The sequence below is a fragment of the Microcebus murinus genome, unplaced genomic scaffold (genome assembly GCF_040939455.1).
Source record: "Microcebus murinus isolate Inina unplaced genomic scaffold, M.murinus_Inina_mat1.0 scaf002_hap2_Mmur4.0, whole genome shotgun sequence".
Lineage (NCBI taxonomy): Eukaryota > Metazoa > Chordata > Mammalia > Primates > Cheirogaleidae > Microcebus > Microcebus murinus.
In genome coordinates, this window is record NW_027438948.1 from 1,281,086 (window position 1) to 1,303,253 (window position 22,168).

The 22,168-nt window shown below is 63.0% G+C and overlaps 1 non-coding gene and 5 pseudogenes across 1 annotated transcript; all 6 read right to left on the reverse strand.

The window, feature by feature from the left end:
* Positions 1-1,762: 1,762 nt before the first annotated feature.
* Positions 1,763-1,881, reverse strand: LOC142866294 (uncharacterized; annotated as a pseudogene).
* A 3,785-nt stretch (positions 1,882-5,666) lies between these two features.
* LOC142866244 (5S ribosomal RNA) lies at positions 5,667-5,785 on the reverse strand. Its single transcript, XR_012916285.1, has one exon. It is a non-coding gene; the product is annotated as a 5S ribosomal RNA (ribosomal RNA).
* Positions 5,786-9,563: 3,778 nt separating this feature from the next.
* Positions 9,564-9,682, reverse strand: LOC142866295 (uncharacterized; annotated as a pseudogene).
* A 3,770-nt stretch (positions 9,683-13,452) lies between these two features.
* On the reverse strand, positions 13,453-13,571 carry LOC142866297 (uncharacterized; annotated as a pseudogene).
* A 3,767-nt stretch (positions 13,572-17,338) lies between these two features.
* LOC142866298 (uncharacterized) lies at positions 17,339-17,457 on the reverse strand (annotated as a pseudogene).
* A 3,786-nt stretch (positions 17,458-21,243) lies between these two features.
* Positions 21,244-21,362, reverse strand: LOC142866299 (uncharacterized; annotated as a pseudogene).
* Positions 21,363-22,168: the final 806 nt, after the last annotated feature.

Consider the following 22,168-nt stretch of genomic DNA (forward strand, 5'->3'; position numbering starts at 1 on the left):
GGGCCCCCGCGGCACAGCGGGGGCACGTCCCCCGCACTCACGCGACTTAGGGACGGCTGCTGGAGACTGCTGCGGCCACCCTGCTGCCGGGTTTCTGGAGGGCTTCCTGGAAGCAGCATCCACACCAAGCCCTTGGAAGGCCCAGGCGACGGAGGAGCCGGTCAGGCAGGGGCCGAGGACGGTGAGAGGCCGGGCGGGAAGGAGCGTGTCAGGCAGGGGCAGAGGACGGTGACCGGCCGGGCGGGGAGGAGCCGGTCAGGCGGGGGCCCAGGACAGTGACGGGCCTGGCCGGGGAGGAGTGCGTCAGGCAGGGGCAGAGGAGACGGGCTGGGTAAGGGTTAGGGTTACAGTTAGGGCACAATTCACAATCCCAAAGACGTGGAAGCGACCCGAGTGCCCATCCATCCAGGAGTGCATCAATAAAATGTGGCGCGTGGACACCACGGAGTGCCATTCGGCTGTGAGGAGCAGCGGTGAGAGGGCGCCTCTCGTGTTCTCCTGGCCAGAGCTGGAACCCGTTCCAGTAAGCCAAGTATCCCAAGAATGGACACACGAGCACCACGTGAGCGTGCTCACCAGCAAATTGGTACGAACGGATGGACGCCTAAGTGGACAGAGAGGAATCACCTTCATCGGGTGGGTGTCGGGCGGGCGGGTGGGGGGAGGGGAGGGGCATACACATCCATTAGGCATGGGGTGGGTGCGCACCGACTGGGGGATGGGCGCACTTGAAGCTCTGACCCGAGGGGGGAGGCTTGGAGAGGGCAAGGCACCCGACCTTAACATTGGTACCCCCACAATACGCTGGAACAACATGAGAGGTATATGAATAAGAACACAGGGGGGGCCGGGCGCGGTGGCTCACGCCTGTAATCCTAGCTCTCTGGGAGGCCGAGGCGGGCGGATTGCTCCAGGTCAGGAGTTCGAAACCAGCCTGAGCAAGAGCGAGACCCCGTCTCTACTAAAAATAGAAATAAATTAATTGGCCAACTAATATATATAGAAAAACACAGCCGGGCGTGGTGGTGCATGCCTGTAGTCCCAACTACTCGGGAGGCTGAGGCAGCAGGATTGCTTGAGCCCGGAGATTGAGGTTGCTGTGAGCTAGGCTGACGCCATGGCACTCACTCTAGCCTGGGCAGCAAAACGAGACTCTGTCTCAAAAAAAAAAAAAAAAAAGAACACAGGGGGGAGGGCGGCACGGGCAACACATGTCACCTGAATACTTGTACTCCCATCATCTGCTTGAAAAGAGAGAGAAAAGAAAATGCAATCCTAGAGGTAAGAGACACTTTTTAAAAATAATGAATCCGAAGAGAAAAGTAAAAGGAGGCCTGTGGAGCAGGTCTGGGTGTGACTCCGGATCCCCCAACATCAGGTGCCACCACCAAAGATTCCTGCGTGTAGCCCATAGAACCCCAAAAGCAACGGGACGAGTTCTGGTCACATACTCCCTCAAAATGACATCCTGGCCTTCTTCTGGAACTCCCTCCCCTCTCAGACTCTCAAGGTTTCCTCCAGCGTGTCGGTTCCCACAGAGCAGACCTTTGGTCTGAGACCTGACAGTCCAGAAGCCACGCATGCTGCCGCGTGGCGGCGGTGTCGCGGCTTGGGACAAGAGGAGGCCCCACGGTGCGGGCTGGGGCGCCAGGCACCGCGCGGGCGCTGAGGGTGGGGGTGACCCCCACCCCGGGCCGCCGCCGCGCTCCCAGAAAGGGGACAGAACAAGAGGCAAAAAAAAAAAAAAAAAAAAAAAAGCAGCAGCCTGTGGCACCCGGTATTCCCAGGCAGTCTCCCATCCAAGTACTAACCAGGCCCGACCCTGCTTAGCTTCCGAGACCAGACGAGATCGGGGGCGTTCAGGGTGGTGTGGCCCTAGACGGCGGCGGAGGGCGCCCCTGCCCCGCTCGAGAAGCCGAGCCTCTCTGGGCTTCCCCGCCGCCGCCTCCCGCCCCAGGCCCCGCGCCGGGCGGGGCCGGGCCGGCCGGGTCCGGGGGGCTCCCAGGGACGGGGGTGATGGGCGGGGCGGGGCGGGGCGGGGCGGGGCGGGGTGGGGGGCTGTCTCTCTATACACACACACACACACACTCACACTCACTCACACTCACACAAGATGCGCCTCCACGGCTGGACTCGCCAAGGTGGAGCCCTCCCAGCCCCCCTCGTCTCCTCGCCCGGCCTCCTTCACCTACCCGCTGCCCACCCCCAGCGCGTCGCTGCCGCTGACTGCGCACGCGCGGGACGCTCGCCCTTTGACCCCAGCCAGGGGCCGCCCTCCCCCACAACCCCTTTCAGCTGCGCCCCCCCCTCGCCCTGTGGGTGGGCTGCCGCCTATTCCCCCGGGCCAGGGCTGGGGCACAGCCAGTGTATGGGGCGTCTCTCTCTGGGGATGTGTCCCATGGGTGGGGTGGGGTGGCGTGGTTTGGGGGGCGCTGAAGAAATCAGTCCCCTCCATCTCCTACCTCTGGAAAACGCCCAAGCCCGTGGAGAACTGCCGGCACCGCTTCGTGGGGGCCGGGACCCTCCTCCGTGTCCTCCTGTGGCCCAGTCCAAGGGGCCTGGGCCTGGCCGGGGCTGCTTTGGACCCCGACCACCCTGGCGTGTGGACTCGCTAAAAATCGGCCATTAGATATTGGATTCCAGCTTCCTGGAGGTCATTTCACTAATGAGTGCACCGGAAAGAGTTTCCTAATCCATCTGTGAGGGTGGCAACTGAAGGAGAATTTTAAAGCTGACAGAATAGGCGAGGGAAGGCATAGGAGATTTCCACACCCAGCAAGGAAGACTTTCCCGAAATGGAAGAAAGAAACGAGCAAACAGAGACACCGGTAGCCCGCCCGGAAAAGAGTCTGCCCCTGAGAGAAAGCACCCTGACCAGGTTCACCCGTGGGTGGGTGGCGAGCTAGCGGCATTCAGAAGAGCGAGGCCCGCAGTCTGTGCGGAAGACACCTGCGCTCGGGTGTGTGTGGCGGCGCGATTCACAAGCAGCTCTAGACGTTAAACCAAGGAGAAGCCAGGGAGTTCCCAACGCCCCAGGTGTCCTCAGCCCACGACTGGCTGCTGTGGGAATGCGAAGCCCGGCTCCTTGTCTCAGAGCGGGGTTCCCAGGAGGATCAGGCTGAAGCTGGGACTTGGCCTCAAAGTGTCCCCTCGCATGGCCACCCCCTTCCCCTTCCTGCTCCTCTACTCCTGGTGCCCCTCCATCCAGGGGCCAGACCTTAAAGAGTCACCGCAAGAGAATCCTGGTCCCAAAGGAGCCTTCTGGGGGACCGGTGCTGAGAGAGGTTGTGGGCATGGCCCGCTGGGGCTCTGCCCGACCCAGGGCTGAGAGATGCCACCTCCCAGCTCTGGGTCCCTGCAGGAAGTGTTGGCAAGCACAGGGCCGGTCCTCCAAAGGCCCAGGTGCAGGGAGCCCAGGCCAAGCAGCCTGTGGAAGAAGCCACATGCCGTGCCACCCCGGGAACAGGACTGCAGGCCCCGGCCCTTCCCACCTCCTCCTCCTCCTCCTCCTCCTCCCCCCCGCCCCGCCCCCACAGGGCACAGGGCTCAGAGACACCTCAGACTCTTGCTACCCAAAGTGCAAAGGGCATCAGTTGCTCCTCCAACCCCCCCCCCCCGCCCAGCAGACCACGTTGTCCAGCCAGCCCCCGGGCCTCCCTGGGGTGCCCAGCACAAAAGTGCAGACACCCACCGGACCCTCAGTCTCAGTTTTCGGAGGTTTTTGCCACTCTAAGGACCCGCAGGCCAGCTGGGCCTTCGGGCAGGACAGAGAGCCCCGGAATCCGACGTGGAGAGCTGCGTGTACGTCCCCATCAGGAGGCGGTCCCCACCTCCGCGGCTCTCCCCTTGCGGGGAGCGGCAGCCCAGCCGGCAGCCGCAGGGCCTCAGGGAAGACACCAGGCTGGGCCCCCGCGGCACAGCGGGGGCACGTCCCCCGCACTCACGCGACTTAGGGACGGCTGCTGGAGACTGCTGCGGCCACCCTGCTGCCGGGTTTCTGGAGGGCTTCCTGGAAGCAGCATCCACACCAAGCCCTTGGAAGGCCCAGGCGACGGAGGAGCCGGTCAGGCAGGGGCCGAGGACGGTGAGAGGCCGGGCGGGAAGGAGCGTGTCAGGCAGGGGCAGAGGACGGTGACCGGCCGGGCGGGGAGGAGCCGGTCAGGCGGGGGCCCAGGACAGTGACGGGCCTGGCCGGGGAGGAGTGCGTCAGGCAGGGGCAGAGGAGACGGGCTGGGTAAGGGTTAGGGTTACAGTTAGGGCACAATTCACAATCCCAAAGACGTGGAAGCGACCCGAGTGCCCATCCATCCAGGAGTGCATCAATAAAATGTGGCGCGTGGACACCACGGAGTGCCATTCGGCTGTGAGGAGCAGCGGTGAGAGGGCGCCTCTCGTGTTCTCCTGGCCAGAGCTGGAACCCGTTCCAGTAAGCCAAGTATCCCAAGAATGGACACACGAGCACCACGTGAGCGCGCTCACCAGCAAATTGGTACGAACGGATGGACGCCTAAGTGGACAGAGAGGAATCACCTTCATCGGGTGGGTGTCGGGCGGGCGGGTGGGGGGAGGGGAGGGGCATACACATCCATTAGGCATGGGGTGGGTGCGCACCGACTGGGGGATGGGCGCACTTGAAGCTCTGACCCGAGGGGGGAGGCTTGGAGAGGGCAAGGCACCCGACCTTAACATTGGTACCCCCACAATACGCTGGAACAACATGAGAGGTATATGAATAAGAACACAGGGGGGGCCGGGCGCGGTGGCTCACGCCTGTAATCCTAGCTCTCTGGGAGGCCGAGGCGGGCGGATTGCTCCAGGTCAGGAGTTCGAAACCAGCCTGAGCAAGAGCGAGACCCCGTCTCTACTAAAAATAGAAAGAAATTAATTGGCCAACTAATATATATAGAAAAACACAGCCGGGCGTGGTGGTGCATGCCTGTAGTCCCAACTACTCGGGAGGCTGAGGCAGCAGGATTGCTTGAGCCCGGAGATTGAGGTTGCTGTGAGCTAGGCTGACGCCATGGCACTCACTCTAGCCTGGGCAGCAAAACGAGACTCTGTCTCAAAAAAAAAAAAAAAAAAAAGAACACAGGGGGGAGGGCGGCACGGGCAACACATGTCACCTGAATACTTGTACTCCCATCATCTGCTTGAAAAGAGAGAGAAAAGAAAATGCAATCCTAGAGGTAAGAGACACTTTTTAAAAATAATGAATCCGAAGAGAAAAGTAAAAGGAGGCCTGTGGAGCAGGTCTGGGTGTGACTCCGGATCCCCCAACATCAGGTGCCACCACCAAAGATTCCTGCGTGTAGCCCATAGAACCCCAAAAGCAACGGGACGAGTTCTGGTCACATACTCCCTCAAAATGACATCCTGGCCTTCTTCTGGAACTCCCTCCCCTCTCAGACTCTCAAGGTTTCCTCCAGCGTGTCGGTTCCCACAGAGCAGACCTTTGGTCTGAGACCTGACAGTCCAGAAGCCACGCATGCTGCCGCGTGGCGGCGGTGTCGCGGCTTGGGACAAGAGGAGGCCCCACGGTGCGGGCTGGGGCGCCAGGCACCGCGCGGGCGCTGAGGGTGGGGGTGACCCCCACCCCGGGCCGCCGCCGCGCTCCCAGAAAGGGGACAGAACAAGAGGCAAGAAAAAAAAAAAAAAAAAAAAGGAGCAGCCTGTGGCACCCGGTATTCCCAGGCGGTCTCCCATCCAAGTACTAACCAGGCCCGACCCTGCTTAGCTTCCGAGACCAGACGAGATCGGGGGCGTTCAGGGTGGTGTGGCCCTAGACGGCGGCGGAGGGCGCCCCTGCCCCGCTCGAGAAGCCGAGCCTCTCTGGGCTTCCCCGCCGCCGCCTCCCGCCCCAGGCCCCGCGCCGGGCGGGGCCGGGCCGGCCGGGTCCGGGGGGCTCCCAGGGACGGGGGTGATGGGCGGGGCGGGGCGGGGCGGGGCGGGGTGGGGGGCTGTCTCTCTATACACACACACACACACTCACACTCACTCACACTCACACAAGATGCGCCTCCACGGCTGGACTCGCCAAGGTGGAGCCCTCCCAGCCCCCCTCGTCTCCTCGCCCGGCCTCCTTCACCTACCCGCTGCCCACCCCCAGCGCGTCGCTGCCGCTGACTGCGCACGCGCGGGACGCTCGCCCTTTGACCCCAGCCAGGGGCCGCCCTCCCCCACAACCCCTTTCAGCTGCGCCCCCCCCTCGCCCTGTGGGTGGGCTGCCGCCTATTCCCCCGGGCCAGGGCTGGGGCACAGCCAGTGTATGGGGCGTCTCTCTCTGGGGATGTGTCCCATGGGTGGGGTGGGGTGGCGTGGTTTGGGGGGCGCTGAAGAAATCAGTCCCCTCCATCTCCTACCTCTGGAAAACGCCCAAGCCCGTGGAGAACTGCCGGCACCGCTTCGTGGGGGCCGGGACCCTCCTCCGTGTCCTCCTGTGGCCCAGTCCAAGGGGCCTGGGCCTGGCCGGGGCTGCTTTGGACCCCGACCACCCTGGCGTGTGGACTCGCTAAAAATCGGCCATTAGATATTGGATTCCAGCTTCCTGGAGGTCATTTCACTAATGAGTGCACCGGAAAGAGTTTCCTAATCCATCTGTGAGGGTGGCAACTGAAGGAGAATTTTAAAGCTGACAGAATAGGCGAGGGAAGGCATAGGAGATTTCCACACCCAGCAAGGAAGACTTTCCCGAAATGGAAGAAAGAAACGAGCAAACAGAGACACCGGTAGCCCGCCCGGAAAAGAGTCTGCCCCTGAGAGAAAGCACCCTGACCAGGTTCACCCGTGGGTGGGTGGCGAGCTAGCGGCATTCAGAAGAGCGAGGCCCGCAGTCTGTGCGGAAGACACCTGCACTCGGGTGTGTGTGGCGGCGCGATTCACAAGCAGCTCTAGATGTTAAACCAAGGAGAAGCCAGGGAGTTCCCAACGCCCCAGGTGTCCTCAGCCCACGACTGGCTGCTGTGGGAATGCGAAGCCCGGCTCCTTGTCTCAGAGCGGGGTTCCCAGGAGGATCAGGCTGAAGCTGGGACTTGGCCTCAAAGTGTCCCCTCGCATGGCCACCCCCTTCCCCTTCCTGCTCCTCTACTCCTGGTGCCCCTCCATCCAGGGGCCAGACCTTAAAGAGTCACCGCAAGAGAATCCTGGTCCCAAAGGAGCCTTCTGGGGGACCGGTGCTGAGAGAGGTTGTGGGCATGGCCCGCTGGGGCTCTGCCCGACCCAGGGCTGAGAGATGCCACCTCCCAGCTCTGGGTCCCTGCAGGAAGTGTTGGCAAGCACAGGGCCGGTCCTCCAAAGGCCCAGGTGCAGGGAGCCCAGGCCAAGCAGCCTGTGGAAGAAGCCACATGCCGTGCCACCCCGGGAACAGGACTGCAGGCCCCGGCCCTTCCCACCTCCTCCTCCTCCTCCTCCTCCTCCCCCCCGCCCCGCCCCCACAGGGCACAGGGCTCAGAGACACCTCAGACTCTTGCTACCCAAAGTGCAAAGGGCATCAGTTGCTCCTCCAACCCCCCCCCCCCCCCGCCCAGCAGACCACGTTGTCCAGCCAGCCCCCGGGCCTCCCTGGGGTGCCCAGCACAAAAGTGCAGACACCCACCGGACCCTCAGTCTCAGTTTTCGGAGGTTTTTGCCACTCTAAGGACCCGCAGGCCAGCTGGGCCTTCGGGCAGGACAGAGAGCCCCGGAATCCGACGTGGAGAGCTGCGTGTACGTCCCCATCAGGAGGCGGTCCCCACCTCCGCGGCTCTCCCCTTGCGGGGAGCGGCAGCCCAGCCGGCAGCCGCAGGGCCTCAGGGAAGACACCAGGCTGGGCCCCCGCGGCACAGCGGGGGCACGTCCCCCGCACTCACGCGACTTAGGGACGGCTGCTGGAGACTGCTGCGGCCACCCTGCTGCCGGGTTTCTGGAGGGCTTCCTGGAAGCAGCGTCCACACCAAGCCCTTGGAAGGCCCAGGCGGTGGAGGAGCCGGTCAGGCAGGGGCCGAGGACGGTGAGAGGCCGGGCGGGAAGGAGCGTGTCAGGCAGGGGCAGAGGACGGTGACCGGCCGGGCGGGGAGGAGCCGGTCAGGCGGGGGCCCAGGACAGTGACGGGCCTGGCCGGGGAGGAGTGCGTCAGGCAGGGGCAGAGGAGACGGGCTGGGTAAGGGTTAGGGTTACAGTTAGGGCACAATTCACAATCCCAAAGACGTGGAAGCGACCCGAGTGCCCATCCATCCAGGAGTGCATCAATAAAATGTGGCGCGTGGACACCACGGAGTGCCATTCGGCTGTGAGGAGCAGCGGTGAGAGGGCGCCTCTCGTGTTCTCCTGGCCAGAGCTGGAACCCGTTCCAGTAAGCCAAGTATCCCAAGAATGGACACACGAGCACCACGTGAGCGCGCTCACCAGCAAATTGGTACGAACGGATGGACGCCTAAGTGGACAGAGAGGAATCACCTTCATCGGGTGGGTGTCGGGCGGGCGGGTGGGGGGAGGGGAGGGGCATACACATCCATTAGGCATGGGGTGGGTGCGCACCGACTGGGGGATGGGCGCACTTGAAGCTCTGACCCGAGGGGGGAGGCTTGGAGAGGGCAAGGCACCCGACCTTAACATTGGTACCCCCACAATACGCTGGAACAACATGAGAGGTATATGAATAAGAACACAGGGGGGGCCGGGCGCGGTGGCTCACGCCTGTAATCCTAGCTCTCTGGGAGGCCGAGGCGGGCGGATTGCTCCAGGTCAGGAGTTCGAAACCAGCCTGAGCAAGAGCGAGACCCCGTCTCTACTAAAAATAGAAAGAAATTAATTGGCCAACTAATATATATAGAAAAACACAGCCGGGCGTGGTGGTGCATGCCTGTAGTCCCAACTACTCGGGAGGCTGAGGCAGCAGGATTGCTTGAGCCCGGAGATTGAGGTTGCTGTGAGCTAGGCTGACGCCATGGCACTCACTCTAGCCTGGGCAGCAAAACGAGACTCTGTCTCAAAAAAAAAAAAAAAAAAGAACACAGGGGGGAGGGCGGCACGGGCAACACATGTCACCTGAATACTTGTACTCCCATCATCTGCTTGAAAAGAGAGAGAAAAGAAAATGCAATCCTAGAGGTAAGAGACACTTTTTAAAAATAATGAATCCGAAGAGAAAAGTAAAAGGAGGCCTGTGGAGCAGGTCTGGGTGTGACTCCGGATCCCCCAACATCAGGTGCCACCACCAAAGATTCCTGCGTGTAGCCCATAGAACCCCAAAAGCAACGGGACGAGTTCTGGTCACATACTCCCTCAAAATGACATCCTGGCCTTCTTCTGGAACTCCCTCCCCTCTCAGACTCTCAAGGTTTCCTCCAGCGTGTCGGTTCCCACAGAGCAGACCTTTGGTCTGAGACCTGACAGTCCAGAAGCCACGCATGCTGCCGCGTGGCGGCGGTGTCGCGGCTTGGGACAAGAGGAGGCCCCACGGTGCGGGCTGGGGCGCCAGGCACCGCGCGGGCGCTGAGGGTGGGGGTGACCCCCACCCCGGGCCGCCGCCGCGCTCCCAGAAAGGGGACAGAACAAGAGGCAAAAAAAAAAAAAAAAAAAAAAGCAGCAGCCTGTGGCACCCGGTATTCCCAGGCAGTCTCCCATCCAAGTACTAACCAGGCCCGACCCTGCTTAGCTTCCGAGACCAGACGAGATCGGGGGCGTTCAGGGTGGTGTGGCCCTAGACGGCGGCGGAGGGCGCCCCTGCCCCGCTCGAGAAGCCGAGCCTCTCTGGGCTTCCCCGCCGCCGCCTCCCGCCCCAGGCCCCGCGCTGGGCGGGGCCGGGCCGGCCGGGTCCGGGGGGCTCCCAGGGAGGGGGGTGATGGGCGGGGCGGGGCGGGGTGGGGGGCTGTCTCTCTATACACACACACACACACTCACACTCACTCACACTCACACAAGATGCGCCTCCACGGCTGGACTCGCCAAGGTGGAGCCCTCCCAGCCCCCCTCGTCTCCTCGCCCGGCCTCCTTCACCTACCCGCTGCCCACCCCCAGCGCGTCGCTGCCGCTGACTGCGCACGCGCGGGACGCTGGCCCTTTGACCCCAGCCAGGGGCCGCCCTCCCCCACAACCCCTTTCAGCTGCGCCCCCCCCTCGCCCTGTGGGTGGGCTGCCGCCTATTCCCCCGGGCCAGGGCTGGGGCACAGCCAGTGTATGGGGCGTCTCTCTCTGGGGATGTGTCCCATGGGTGGGGTGGGGTGGCGTGGTTTGGGGGGCGCTGAAGAAATCAGTCCCCTCCATCTCCTACCTCTGGAAAACGCCCAAGCCCGTGGAGAACTGCCGGCACCGCTTCGTGGGGGCCGGGACCCTCCTCCGTGTCCTCCTGTGGCCCAGTCCAAGGGGCCTGGGCCTGGCCGGGGCTGCTTTGGACCCCGACCACCCTGGCGTGTGGACTCGCTAAAAATCGGCCATTAGATATTGGATTCCAGCTTCCTGGAGGTCATTTCACTAATGAGTGCACCGGAAAGAGTTTCCTAATCCATCTGTGAGGGTGGCAACTGAAGGAGAATTTTAAAGCTGACAGAATAGGCGAGGGAAGGCATAGGAGATTTCCACACCCAGCAAGGAAGACTTTCCCGAAATGGAAGAAAGAAACGAGCAAACAGAGACACCGGTAGCCCGCCCGGAAAAGAGTCTGCCCCTGAGAGAAAGCACCCTGACCAGGTTCACCCGTGGGTGGGTGGCGAGCTAGCGGCATTCAGAAGAGCGAGGCCCGCAGTCTGTGCGGAAGACACCTGCACTCGGGTGTGTGTGGCGGCGCGATTCACAAGCAGCTCTAGATGTTAAACCAAGGAGAAGCCAGGGAGTTCCCAACGCCCCAGGTGTCCTCAGCCCACGACTGGCTGCTGTGGGAATGCGAAGCCCGGCTCCTTGTCTCAGAGCGGGGTTCCCAGGAGGATCAGGCTGAAGCTGGGACTTGGCCTCAAAGTGTCCCCTCGCATGGCCACCCCCTTCCCCTTCCTGCTCCTCTACTCCTGGTGCCCCTCCATCCAGGGGCCAGACCTTAAAGAGTCACCGCAAGAGAATCCTGGTCCCAAAGGAGCCTTCTGGGGGACCGGTGCTGAGAGAGGTTGTGGGCATGGCCCGCTGGGGCTCTGCCCGACCCAGGGCTGAGAGATGCCACCTCCCAGCTCTGGGTCCCTGCAGGAAGTGTTGGCAAGCACAGGGCCGGTCCTCCAAAGGCCCAGGTGCAGGGAGCCCAGGCCAAGCAGCCTGTGGAAGAAGCCACATGCCGTGCCACCCCGGGAACAGGACTGCAGGCCCCGGCCCTTCCCACCTCCTCCTCCTCCTCCTCCTCCTCCCCCCCGCCCCGCCCCCACAGGGCACAGGGCTCAGAGACACCTCAGACTCTTGCTACCCAAAGTGCAAAGGGCATCAGTTGCTCCTCCAACCCCCCCCCCCCCCCCCGCCCAGCAGACCACGTTGTCCAGCCAGCCCCCGGGCCTCCCTGGGGTGCCCAGCACAAAAGTGCAGACACCCACCGGACCCTCAGTCTCAGTTTTCGGAGGTTTTTGCCACTCTAAGGACCCGCAGGCCAGCTGGGCCTTCGGGCAGGACAGAGAGCCCCGGAATCCGACGTGGAGAGCTGCGTGTACGTCCCCATCAGGAGGCGGTCCCCACCTCCGCGGCTCTCCCCTTGCGGGGAGCGGCAGCCCAGCCGGCAGCCGCAGGGCCTCAGGGAAGACACCAGGCTGGGCCCCCGCGGCACAGCGGGGGCACGTCCCCCGCACTCACGCGACTTAGGGACGGCTGCTGGAGACTGCTGCGGCCACCCTGCTGCCGGGTTTCTGGAGGGCTTCCTGGAAGCAGCATCCACACCAAGCCCTTGGAAGGCCCAGGCGACGGAGGAGCCGGTCAGGCAGGGGCCGAGGACGGTGAGAGGCCGGGCGGGAAGGAGCGTGTCAGGCAGGGGCAGAGGACGGTGACCGGCCGGGCGGGGAGGAGCCGGTCAGGCGGGGGCCCAGGACAGTGACGGGCCTGGCCGGGGAGGAGTGCGTCAGGCAGGGGCAGAGGAGACGGGCTGGGTAAGGGTTAGGGTTACAGTTAGGGCACAATTCACAATCCCAAAGACGTGGAAGCGACCCGAGTGCCCATCCATCCAGGAGTGCATCAATAAAATGTGGCGCGTGGACACCACGGAGTGCCATTCGGCTGTGAGGAGCAGCGGTGAGAGGGCGCCTCTCGTGTTCTCCTGGCCAGAGCTGGAACCCGTTCCAGTAAGCCAAGTATCCCAAGAATGGACACACGAGCACCACGTGAGCGTGCTCACCAGCAAATTGGTACGAACGGATGGACGCCTAAGTGGACAGAGAGGAATCACCTTCATCGGGTGGGTGTCGGGCGGGCGGGTGGGGGGAGGGGAGGGGCATACACATCCATTAGGCATGGGGTGGGTGCGCACCGACTGGGGGATGGGCGCACTTGAAGCTCTGACCCGAGGGGGGAGGCTTGGAGAGGGCAAGGCACCCGACCTTAACATTGGTACCCCCACAATACGCTGGAACAACATGAGAGGTATATGAATAAGAACACAGGGGGGGCCGGGCGCGGTGGCTCACGCCTGTAATCCTAGCTCTCTGGGAGGCCGAGGCGGGCGGATTGCTCCAGGTCAGGAGTTCGAAACCAGCCTGAGCAAGAGCGAGACCCCGTCTCTACTAAAAATAGAAAGAAATTAATTGGCCAACTAATATATATAGAAAAACACAGCCGGGCGTGGTGGTGCATGCCTGTAGTCCCAACTACTCGGGAGGCTGAGGCAGCAGGATTGCTTGAGCCCGGAGATTGAGGTTGCTGTGAGCTAGGCTGACGCCATGGCACTCACTCTAGCCTGGGCAGCAAAACGAGACTCTGTCTCAAAAAAAAAAAAAAAAAGAACACAGGGGGGAGGGCGGCACGGGCAACACATGTCACCTGAATACTTGTACTCCCATCATCTGCTTGAAAAGAGAGAGAAAAGAAAATGCAATCCTAGAGGTAAGAGACACTTTTTAAAAATAATGAATCCGAAGAGAAAAGTAAAAGGAGGCCTGTGGAGCAGGTCTGGGTGTGACTCCGGATCCCCCAACATCAGGTGCCACCACCAAAGATTCCTGCGTGTAGCCCATAGAACCCCAAAAGCAACGGGACGAGTTCTGGTCACATACTCCCTCAAAATGACATCCTGGCCTTCTTCTGGAACTCCCTCCCCTCTCAGACTCTCAAGGTTTCCTCCAGCGTGTCGGTTCCCACAGAGCAGACCTTTGGTCTGAGACCTGACAGTCCAGAAGCCACGCATGCTGCCGCGTGGCGGCGGTGTCGCGGCTTGGGACAAGAGGAGGCCCCACGGTGCGGGCTGGGGCGCCAGGCACCGCGCGGGCGCTGAGGGTGGGGGTGACCCCCACCCCGGGCCGCCGCCGCGCTCCCAGAAAGGGGACAGAACAAGAGGCAAAAAAAAAAAAAAAAAAAAAAAGCAGCAGCCTGTGGCACCCGGTATTCCCAGGCAGTCTCCCATCCAAGTACTAACCAGGCCCGACCCTGCTTAGCTTCCGAGACCAGACGAGATCGGGGGCGTTCAGGGTGGTGTGGCCCTAGACGGCGGCGGAGGGCGCCCCTGCCCCGCTCGAGAAGCCGAGCCTCTCTGGGCTTCCCCGCCGCCGCCTCCCGCCCCAGGCCCCGCGCCGGGCGGGGCCGGGCCGGCCGGGTCCGGGGGGCTCCCAGGGAGGGGGGTGATGGGCGGGGCGGGGCGGGGTGGGGGGCTGTCTCTCTATACACACACACACACACTCACACTCACTCACACTCACACAAGATGCGCCTCCACGGCTGGACTCGCCAAGGTGGAGCCCTCCCAGCCCCCCTCGTCTCCTCGCCCGGCCTCCTTCACCTACCCGCTGCCCACCCCCAGCGCGTCGCTGCCGCTGACTGCGCACGCGCGGGACGCTCGCCCTTTGACCCCAGCCAGGGGCCGCCCTCCCCCACAACCCCTTTCAGCTGCGCCCCCCCCTCGCCCTGTGGGTGGGCTGCCGCCTATTCCCCCGGGCCAGGGCTGGGGCACAGCCAGTGTATGGGGCGTCTCTCTCTGGGGATGTGTCCCATGGGTGGGGTGGGGTGGCGTGGTTTGGGGGGCGCTGAAGAAATCAGTCCCCTCCATCTCCTACCTCTGGAAAACGCCCAAGCCCGTGGAGAACTGCCGGCACCGCTTCGTGGGGGCCGGGACCCTCCTCCGTGTCCTCCTGTGGCCCAGTCCAAGGGGCCTGGGCCTGGCCGGGGCTGCTTTGGACCCCGACCACCCTGGCGTGTGGACTCGCTAAAAATCGGCCATTAGATATTGGATTCCAGCTTCCTGGAGGTCATTTCACTAATGAGTGCACCGGAAAGAGTTTCCTAATCCATCTGTGAGGGTGGCAACTGAAGGAGAATTTTAAAGCTGACAGAATAGGCGAGGGAAGGCATAGGAGATTTCCACACCCAGCAAGGAAGACTTTCCCGAAATGGAAGAAAGAAACGAGCAAACAGAGACACCGGTAGCCCGCCCGGAAAAGAGTCTGCCCCTGAGAGAAAGCACCCTGACCAGGTTCACCCGTGGGTGGGTGGCGAGCTAGCGGCATTCAGAAGAGCGAGGCCCGCAGTCTGTGCGGAAGACACCTGCACTCGGGTGTGTGTGGCGGCGCGATTCACAAGCAGCTCTAGACGTTAAACCAAGGAGAAGCCAGGGAGTTCCCAACGCCCCAGGTGTCCTCAGCCCACGACTGGCTGCTGTGGGAATGCGAAGCCCGGCTCCTTGTCTCAGAGCGGGGTTCCCAGGAGGATCAGGCTGAAGCTGGGACTTGGCCTCAAAGTGTCCCCTCGCATGGCCACCCCCTTCCCCTTCCTGCTCCTCTACTCCTGGTGCCCCTCCATCCAGGGGCCAGACCTTAAAGAGTCACCGCAAGAGAATCCTGGTCCCAAAGGAGCCTTCTGGGGGACCGGTGCTGAGAGAGGTTGTGGGCATGGCCCGCTGGGGCTCTGCCCGACCCAGGGCTGAGAGATGCCACCTCCCAGCTCTGGGTCCCTGCAGGAAGTGTTGGCAAGCACAGGGCCGGTCCTCCAAAGGCCCAGGTGCAGGGAGCCCAGGCCAAGCAGCCTGTGGAAGAAGCCACATGCCGTGCCACCCCGGGAACAGGACTGCAGGCCCCGGCCCTTCCCACCTCCTCCTCCTCCTCCTCCTCCTCCCCCCCGCCCCGCCCCCACAGGGCACAGGGCTCAGAGACACCTCAGACTCTTGCTACCCAAAGTGCAAAGGGCATCAGTTGCTCCTCCAACCCCCCCCCCCCGCCCAGCAGACCACGTTGTCCAGCCAGCCCCCGGGCCTCCCTGGGGTGCCCAGCACAAAAGTGCAGACACCCACCGGACCCTCAGTCTCAGTTTTCGGAGGTTTTTGCCACTCTAAGGACCCGCAGGCCAGCTGGGCCTTCGGGCAGGACAGAGAGCCCCGGAATCCGACGTGGAGAGCTGCGTGTACGTCCCCATCAGGAGGCGGTCCCCACCTCCGCGGCTCTCCCCTTGCGGGGAGCGGCAGCCCAGCCGGCAGCCGCAGGGCCTCAGGGAAGACACCAGGCTGGGCCCCCGCGGCACAGCGGGGGCACGTCCCCCGCACTCACGCGACTTAGGGACGGCTGCTGGAGACTGCTGCGGCCACCCTGCTGCCGGGTTTCTGGAGGGCTTCCTGGAAGCAGCATCCACACCAAGCCCTTGGAAGGCCCAGGCGACGGAGGAGCCGGTCAGGCAGGGGCCGAGGACGGTGAGAGGCCGGGCGGGAAGGAGCGTGTCAGGCAGGGGCAGAGGACGGTGACCGGCCGGGCGGGGAGGAGCCGGTCAGGCGGGGGCCCAGGACAGTGACGGGCCTGGCCGGGGAGGAGTGCGTCAGGCAGGGGCAGAGGAGACGGGCTGGGTAAGGGTTAGGGTTACAGTTAGGGCACAATTCACAATCCCAAAGACGTGGAAGCGACCCGAGTGCCCATCCATCCAGGAGTGCATCAATAAAATGTGGCGCGTGGACACCACGGAGTGCCATTCGGCTGTGAGGAGCAGCGGTGAGAGGGCGCCTCTCGTGTTCTCCTGGCCAGAGCTGGAACCCGTTCCAGTAAGCCAAGTATCCCAAGAATGGACACACGAGCACCACGTGAGCGTGCTCACCAGCAAATTGGTACGAACGGATGGACGCCTAAGTGGACAGAGAGGAATCACCTTCATCGGGTGGGTGTCGGGCGGGCGGGTGGGGGGAGGGGAGGGGCATACACATCCATTAGGCATGGGGTGGGTGCGCACCGACTGGGGGATGGGCGCACTTGAAGCTCTGACCCGAGGGGGGAGGCTTGGAGAGGGCAAGGCACCCGACCTTAACATTGGTACCCCCACAATACGCTGGAACAACATGAGAGGTATATGAATAAGAACACAGGGGGGGCCGGGCGCGGTGGCTCACGCCTGTAATCCTAGCTCTCTGGGAGGCCGAGGCGGGCGGATTGCTCCAGGTCAGGAGTTCGAAACCAGCCTGAGCAAGAGCGAGACCCCGTCTCTACTAAAAATAGAAATAAATTAATTGGCCAACTAATATATATAGAAAAACACAGCCGGGCGTGGTGGTGCATGCCTGTAGTCCCAACTACTCGGGAGGCTGAGGCAGCAGGATTGCTTGAGCCCGGAGATTGAGGTTGCTGTGAGCTAGGCTGACGCCATGGCACTCACTCTAGCCTGGGCAGCAAAACGAGACTCTGTCTCAAAAAAAAAAAAAAAAAAGAACACAGGGGGGAGGGCGGCACGGGCAACACATGTCACCTGAATACTTGTACTCCCATCATCTGCTTGAAAAGAGAGAGAAAAGAAAATGCAATCCTAGAGGTAAGAGACACTTTTTAAAAATAATGAATCCGAAGAGAAAAGTAAAAGGAGGCCTGTGGAGCAGGTCTGGGTGTGACTCCGGATCCCCCAACATCAGGTGCCACCACCAAAGATTCCTGCGTGTAGCCCATAGAACCCCAAAAGCAACGGGACGAGTTCTGGTCACATACTCCCTCAAAATGACATCCTGGCCTTCTTCTGGAACTCCCTCCCCTCTCAGACTCTCAAGGTTTCCTCCAGCGTGTCGGTTCCCACAGAGCAGACCTTTGGTCTGAGACCTGACAGTCCAGAAGCCACGCATGCTGCCGCGTGGCGGCGGTGTCGCGGCTTGGGACAAGAGGAGGCCCCACGGTGCGGGCTGGGGCGCCAGGCACCGCGCGGGCGCTGAGGGTGGGGGTGACCCCCACCCCGGGCCGCCGCCGCGCTCCCAGAAAGGGGACAGAACAAGAGGCAAAAAAAAAAAAAAAAAAAAAAAAGCAGCAGCCTGTGGCACCCGGTATTCCCAGGCAGTCTCCCATCCAAGTACTAACCAGGCCCGACCCTGCTTAGCTTCCGAGACCAGACGAGATCGGGGGCGTTCAGGGTGGTGTGGCCCTAGACGGCGGCGGAGGGCGCCCCTGCCCCGCTCGAGAAGCCGAGCCTCTCTGGGCTTCCCCGCCGCCGCCTCCCGCCCCAGGCCCCGCGCCGGGCGGGGCCGGGCCGGCCGGGTCCGGGGGGCTCCCAGGGACGGGGGTGATGGGCGGGGCGGGGCGGGGCGGGGCGGGGCGGGGTGGGGGGCTGTCTCTCTATACACACACACACACACACTCACACTCACTCACACTCACACAAGATGCGCCTCCACGGCTGGACTCGCCAAGGTGGAGCCCTCCCAGCCCCCCTCGTCTCCTCGCCCGGCCTCCTTCACCTACCCGCTGCCCACCCCCAGCGCGTCGCTGCCGCTGACTGCGCACGCGCGGGACGCTCGCCCTTTGACCCCAGCCAGGGGCCGCCCTCCCCCACAACCCCTTTCAGCTGCGCCCCCCCCTCGCCCTGTGGGTGGGCTGCCGCCTATTCCCCCGGGCCAGGGCTGGGGCACAGCCAGTGTATGGGGCGTCTCTCTCTGGGGATGTGTCCCATGGGTGGGGTGGGGTGGCGTGGTTTGGGGGGCGCTGAAGAAATCAGTCCCCTCCATCTCCTACCTCTGGAAAACGCCCAAGCCCGTGGAGAACTGCCGGCACCGCTTCGTGGGGGCCGGGACCCTCCTCCGTGTCCTCCTGTGGCCCAGTCCAAGGGGCCTGGGCCTGGCCGGGGCTGCTTTGGACCCCGACCACCCTGGCGTGTGGACTCGCTAAAAATCGGCCATTAGATATTGGATTCCAGCTTCCTGGAGGTCATTTCACTAATGAGTGCACCGGAAAGAGTTTCCTAATCCATCTGTGAGGGTGGCAACTGAAGGAGAATTTTAAAGCTGACAGAATAGGCGAGGGAAGGCATAGGAGATTTCCACACCCAGCAAGGAAGACTTTCCCGAAATGGAAGAAAGAAACGAGCAAACAGAGACACCGGTAGCCCGCCCGGAAAAGAGTCTGCCCCTGAGAGAAAGCACCCTGACCAGGTTCACCCGTGGGTGGGTGGCGAGCTAGCGGCATTCAGAAGAGCGAGGCCCGCAGTCTGTGCGGAAGACACCTGCGCTCGGGTGTGTGTGGCGGCGCGATTCACAAGCAGCTCTAGACGTTAAACCAAGGAGAAGCCAGGGAGTTCCCAACGCCCCAGGTGTCCTCAGCCCACGACTGGCTGCTGTGGGAATGCGAAGCCCGGCTCCTTGTCTCAGAGCGGGGTTCCCAGGAGGATCAGGCTGAAGCTGGGACTTGGCCTCAAAGTGTCCCCTCGCATGGCCACCCCCTTCCCCTTCCTGCTCCTCTACTCCTGGTGCCCCTCCATCCAGGGGCCAGACCTTAAAGAGTCACCGCAAGAGAATCCTGGTCCCAAAGGAGCCTTCTGGGGGACCGGTGCTGAGAGAGGTTGTGGGCATGGCCCGCTGGGGCTCTGCCCGACCCAGGGCTGAGAGATGCCACCTCCCAGCTCTGGGTCCCTGCAGGAAGTGTTGGCAAGCACAGGGCCGGTCCTCCAAAGGCCCAGGTGCAGGGAGCCCAGGCCAAGCAGCCTGTGGAAGAAGCCACATGCCGTGCCACCCCGGGAACAGGACTGCAGGCCCCGGCCCTTCCCACCTCCTCCTCCTCCTCCTCCTCCTCCCCCCCGCCCCGCCCCCACAGGGCACAGGGCTCAGAGACACCTCAGACTCTTGCTACCCAAAGTGCAAAGGGCATCAGTTGCTCCTCCAACCCCCCCCCCCCGCCCAGCAGACCACGTTGTCCAGCCAGCCCCCGGGCCTCCCTGGGGTGCCCAGCACAAAAGTGCAGACACCCACCGGACCCTCAGTCTCAGTTTTCGGAGGTTTTTGCCACTCTAAGGACCCGCAGGCCAGCTGGGCCTTCGGGCAGGACAGAGAGCCCCGGAATCCGACGTGGAGAGCTGCGTGTACGTCCCCATCAGGAGGCGGTCCCCACCTCCGCGGCTCTCCCCTTGCGGGGAGCGGCAGCCCAGCCGGCAGCCGCAGGGCCTCAGGGAAGACACCAGGCTGGGCCCCCGCGGCACAGCGGGGGCACGTCCCCCGCACTCACGCGACTTAGGGACGGCTGCTGGAGACTGCTGCGGCCACCCTGCTGCCGGGTTTCTGGAGGGCTTCCTGGAAGCAGCATCCACACCAAGCCCTTGGAAGGCCCAGGCGACGGAGGAGCCGGTCAGGCAGGGGCCGAGGACGGTGAGAGGCCGGGCGGGAAGGAGCGTGTCAGGCAGGGGCAGAGGACGGTGACCGGCCGGGCGGGGAGGAGCCGGTCAGGCGGGGGCCCAGGACAGTGACGGGCCTGGCCGGGGAGGAGTGCGTCAGGCAGGGGCAGAGGAGACGGGCTGGGTAAGGGTTAGGGTTACAGTTAGGGCACAATTCACAATCCCAAAGACGTGGAAGCGACCCGAGTGCCCATCCATCCAGGAGTGCATCAATAAAATGTGGCGCGTGGACACCACGGAGTGCCATTCGGCTGTGAGGAGCAGCGGTGAGAGGGCGCCTCTCGTGTTCTCCTGGCCAGAGCTGGAACCCGTTCCAGTAAGCCAAGTATCCCAAGAATGGACACACGAGCACCACGTGAGCGCGCTCACCAGCAAATTGGTACGAACGGATGGACGCCTAAGTGGACAGAGAGGAATCACCTTCATCGGGTGGGTGTCGGGCGGGCGGGTGGGGGGAGGGGAGGGGCATACACATCCATTAGGCATGGGGTGGGTGCGCACCGACTGGGGGATGGGCGCACTTGAAGCTCTGACCCGAGGGGGGAGGCTTGGAGAGGGCAAGGCACCCGACCTTAACATTGGTACCCCCACAATACGCTGGAACAACATGAGAGGTATATGAATAAGAACACAGGGGGGGCCGGGCGCGGTGGCTCACGCCTGTAATCCTAGCTCTCTGGGAGGCCGAGGCGGGCGGATTGCTCCAGGTCAGGAGTTCGAAACCAGCCTGAGCAAGAGCGAGACCCCGTCTCTACTAAAAATAGAAAGAAATTAATTGGCCAACTAATATATATAGAAAAACACAGCCGGGCGTGGTGGTGCATGCCTGTAGTCCCAACTACTCGGGAGGCTGAGGCAGCAGGATTGCTTGAGCCCGGAGATTGAGGTTGCTGTGAGCTAGGCTGACGCCATGGCACTCACTCTAGCCTGGGCAGCAAAACGAGACTCTGTCTCAAAAAAAAAAAAAAAAAAAGAACACAGGGGGGAGGGCGGCACGGGCAACACATGTCACCTGAATACTTGTACTCCCATCATCTGCTTGAAAAGAGAGAGAAAAGAAAATGCAATCCTAGAGGTAAGAGACACTTTTTAAAAATAATGAATCCGAAGAGAAAAGTAAAAGGAGGCCTGTGGAGCAGGTCTGGGTGTGACTCCGGATCCCCCAACATCAGGTGCCACCACCAAAGATTCCTGCGTGTAGCCCATAGAACCCCAAAAGCAACGGGACGAGTTCTGGTCACATACTCCCTCAAAATGACATCCTGGCCTTCTTCTGGAACTCCCTCCCCTCTCAGACTCTCAAGGTTTCCTCCAGCGTGTCGGTTCCCACAGAGCAGACCTTTGGTCTGAGACCTGACAGTCCAGAAGCCACGCATGCTGCCGCGTGGCGGCGGTGTCGCGGCTTGGGACAAGAGGAGGCCCCACGGTGCGGGCTGGGGCGCCAGGCACCGCGCGGGCGCTGAGGGTGGGGGTGACCCCCACCCCGGGCCGCCGCCGCGCTCCCAGAAAGGGGACAGAACAAGAGGCAAAAAAAAAAAAAAAAAAAAAAAAAGCAGCAGCCTGTGGCACCCGGTATTCCCAGGCAGTCTCCCATCCAAGTACTAACCAGGCCCGACCCTGCTTAGCTTCCGAGACCAGACGAGATCGGGGGCGTTCAGGGTGGTGTGGCCCTAGACGGCGGCGGAGGGCGCCCCTGCCCCGCTCGAGAAGCCGAGCCTCTCTGGGCTTCCCCGCCGCCGCCTCCCGCCCCAGGCCCCGCGCCGGGCGGGGCCGGGCCGGCCGGGTCCGGGGGGCTCCCAGGGACGGGGGTGATGGGCGGGGCGGGGCGGGGCGGGGCGGGGCGGGGTGGGGGGCTGTCTCTCTATACACACACACACACACACTCACACTCACTCACACTCACACAAGATGCGCCTCCACGGCTGGACTCGCCAAGGTGGAGCCCTCCCAGCCCCCCTCGTCTCCTCGCCCGGCCTCCTTCACCTACCCGCTGCCCACCCCCAGCGCGTCGCTGCCGCTGACTGCGCACGCGCGGGACGCTCGCCCTTTGACCCCAGCCAGGGGCCGCCCTCCCCCACAACCCCTTTCAGCTGCGCCCCCCCCTCGCCCTGTGGGTGGGCTGCCGCCTATTCCCCCGGGCCAGGGCTGGGGCACAGCCAGTGTATGGGGCGTCTCTCTCTGGGGATGTGTCCCATGGGTGGGGTGGGGTGGCGTGGTTTGGGGGGCGCTGAAGAAATCAGTCCCCTCCATCTCCTACCTCTGGAAAACGCCCAAGCCCGTGGAGAACTGCCGGCACCGCTTCGTGGGGGCCGGGACCCTCCTCCGTGTCCTCCTGTGGCCCAGTCCAAGGGGCCTGGGCCTGGCCGGGGCTGCTTTGGACCCCGACCACCCTGGCGTGTGGACTCGCTAAAAATCGGCCATTAGATATTGGATTCCAGCTTCCTGGAGGTCATTTCACTAATGAGTGCACCGGAAAGAGTTT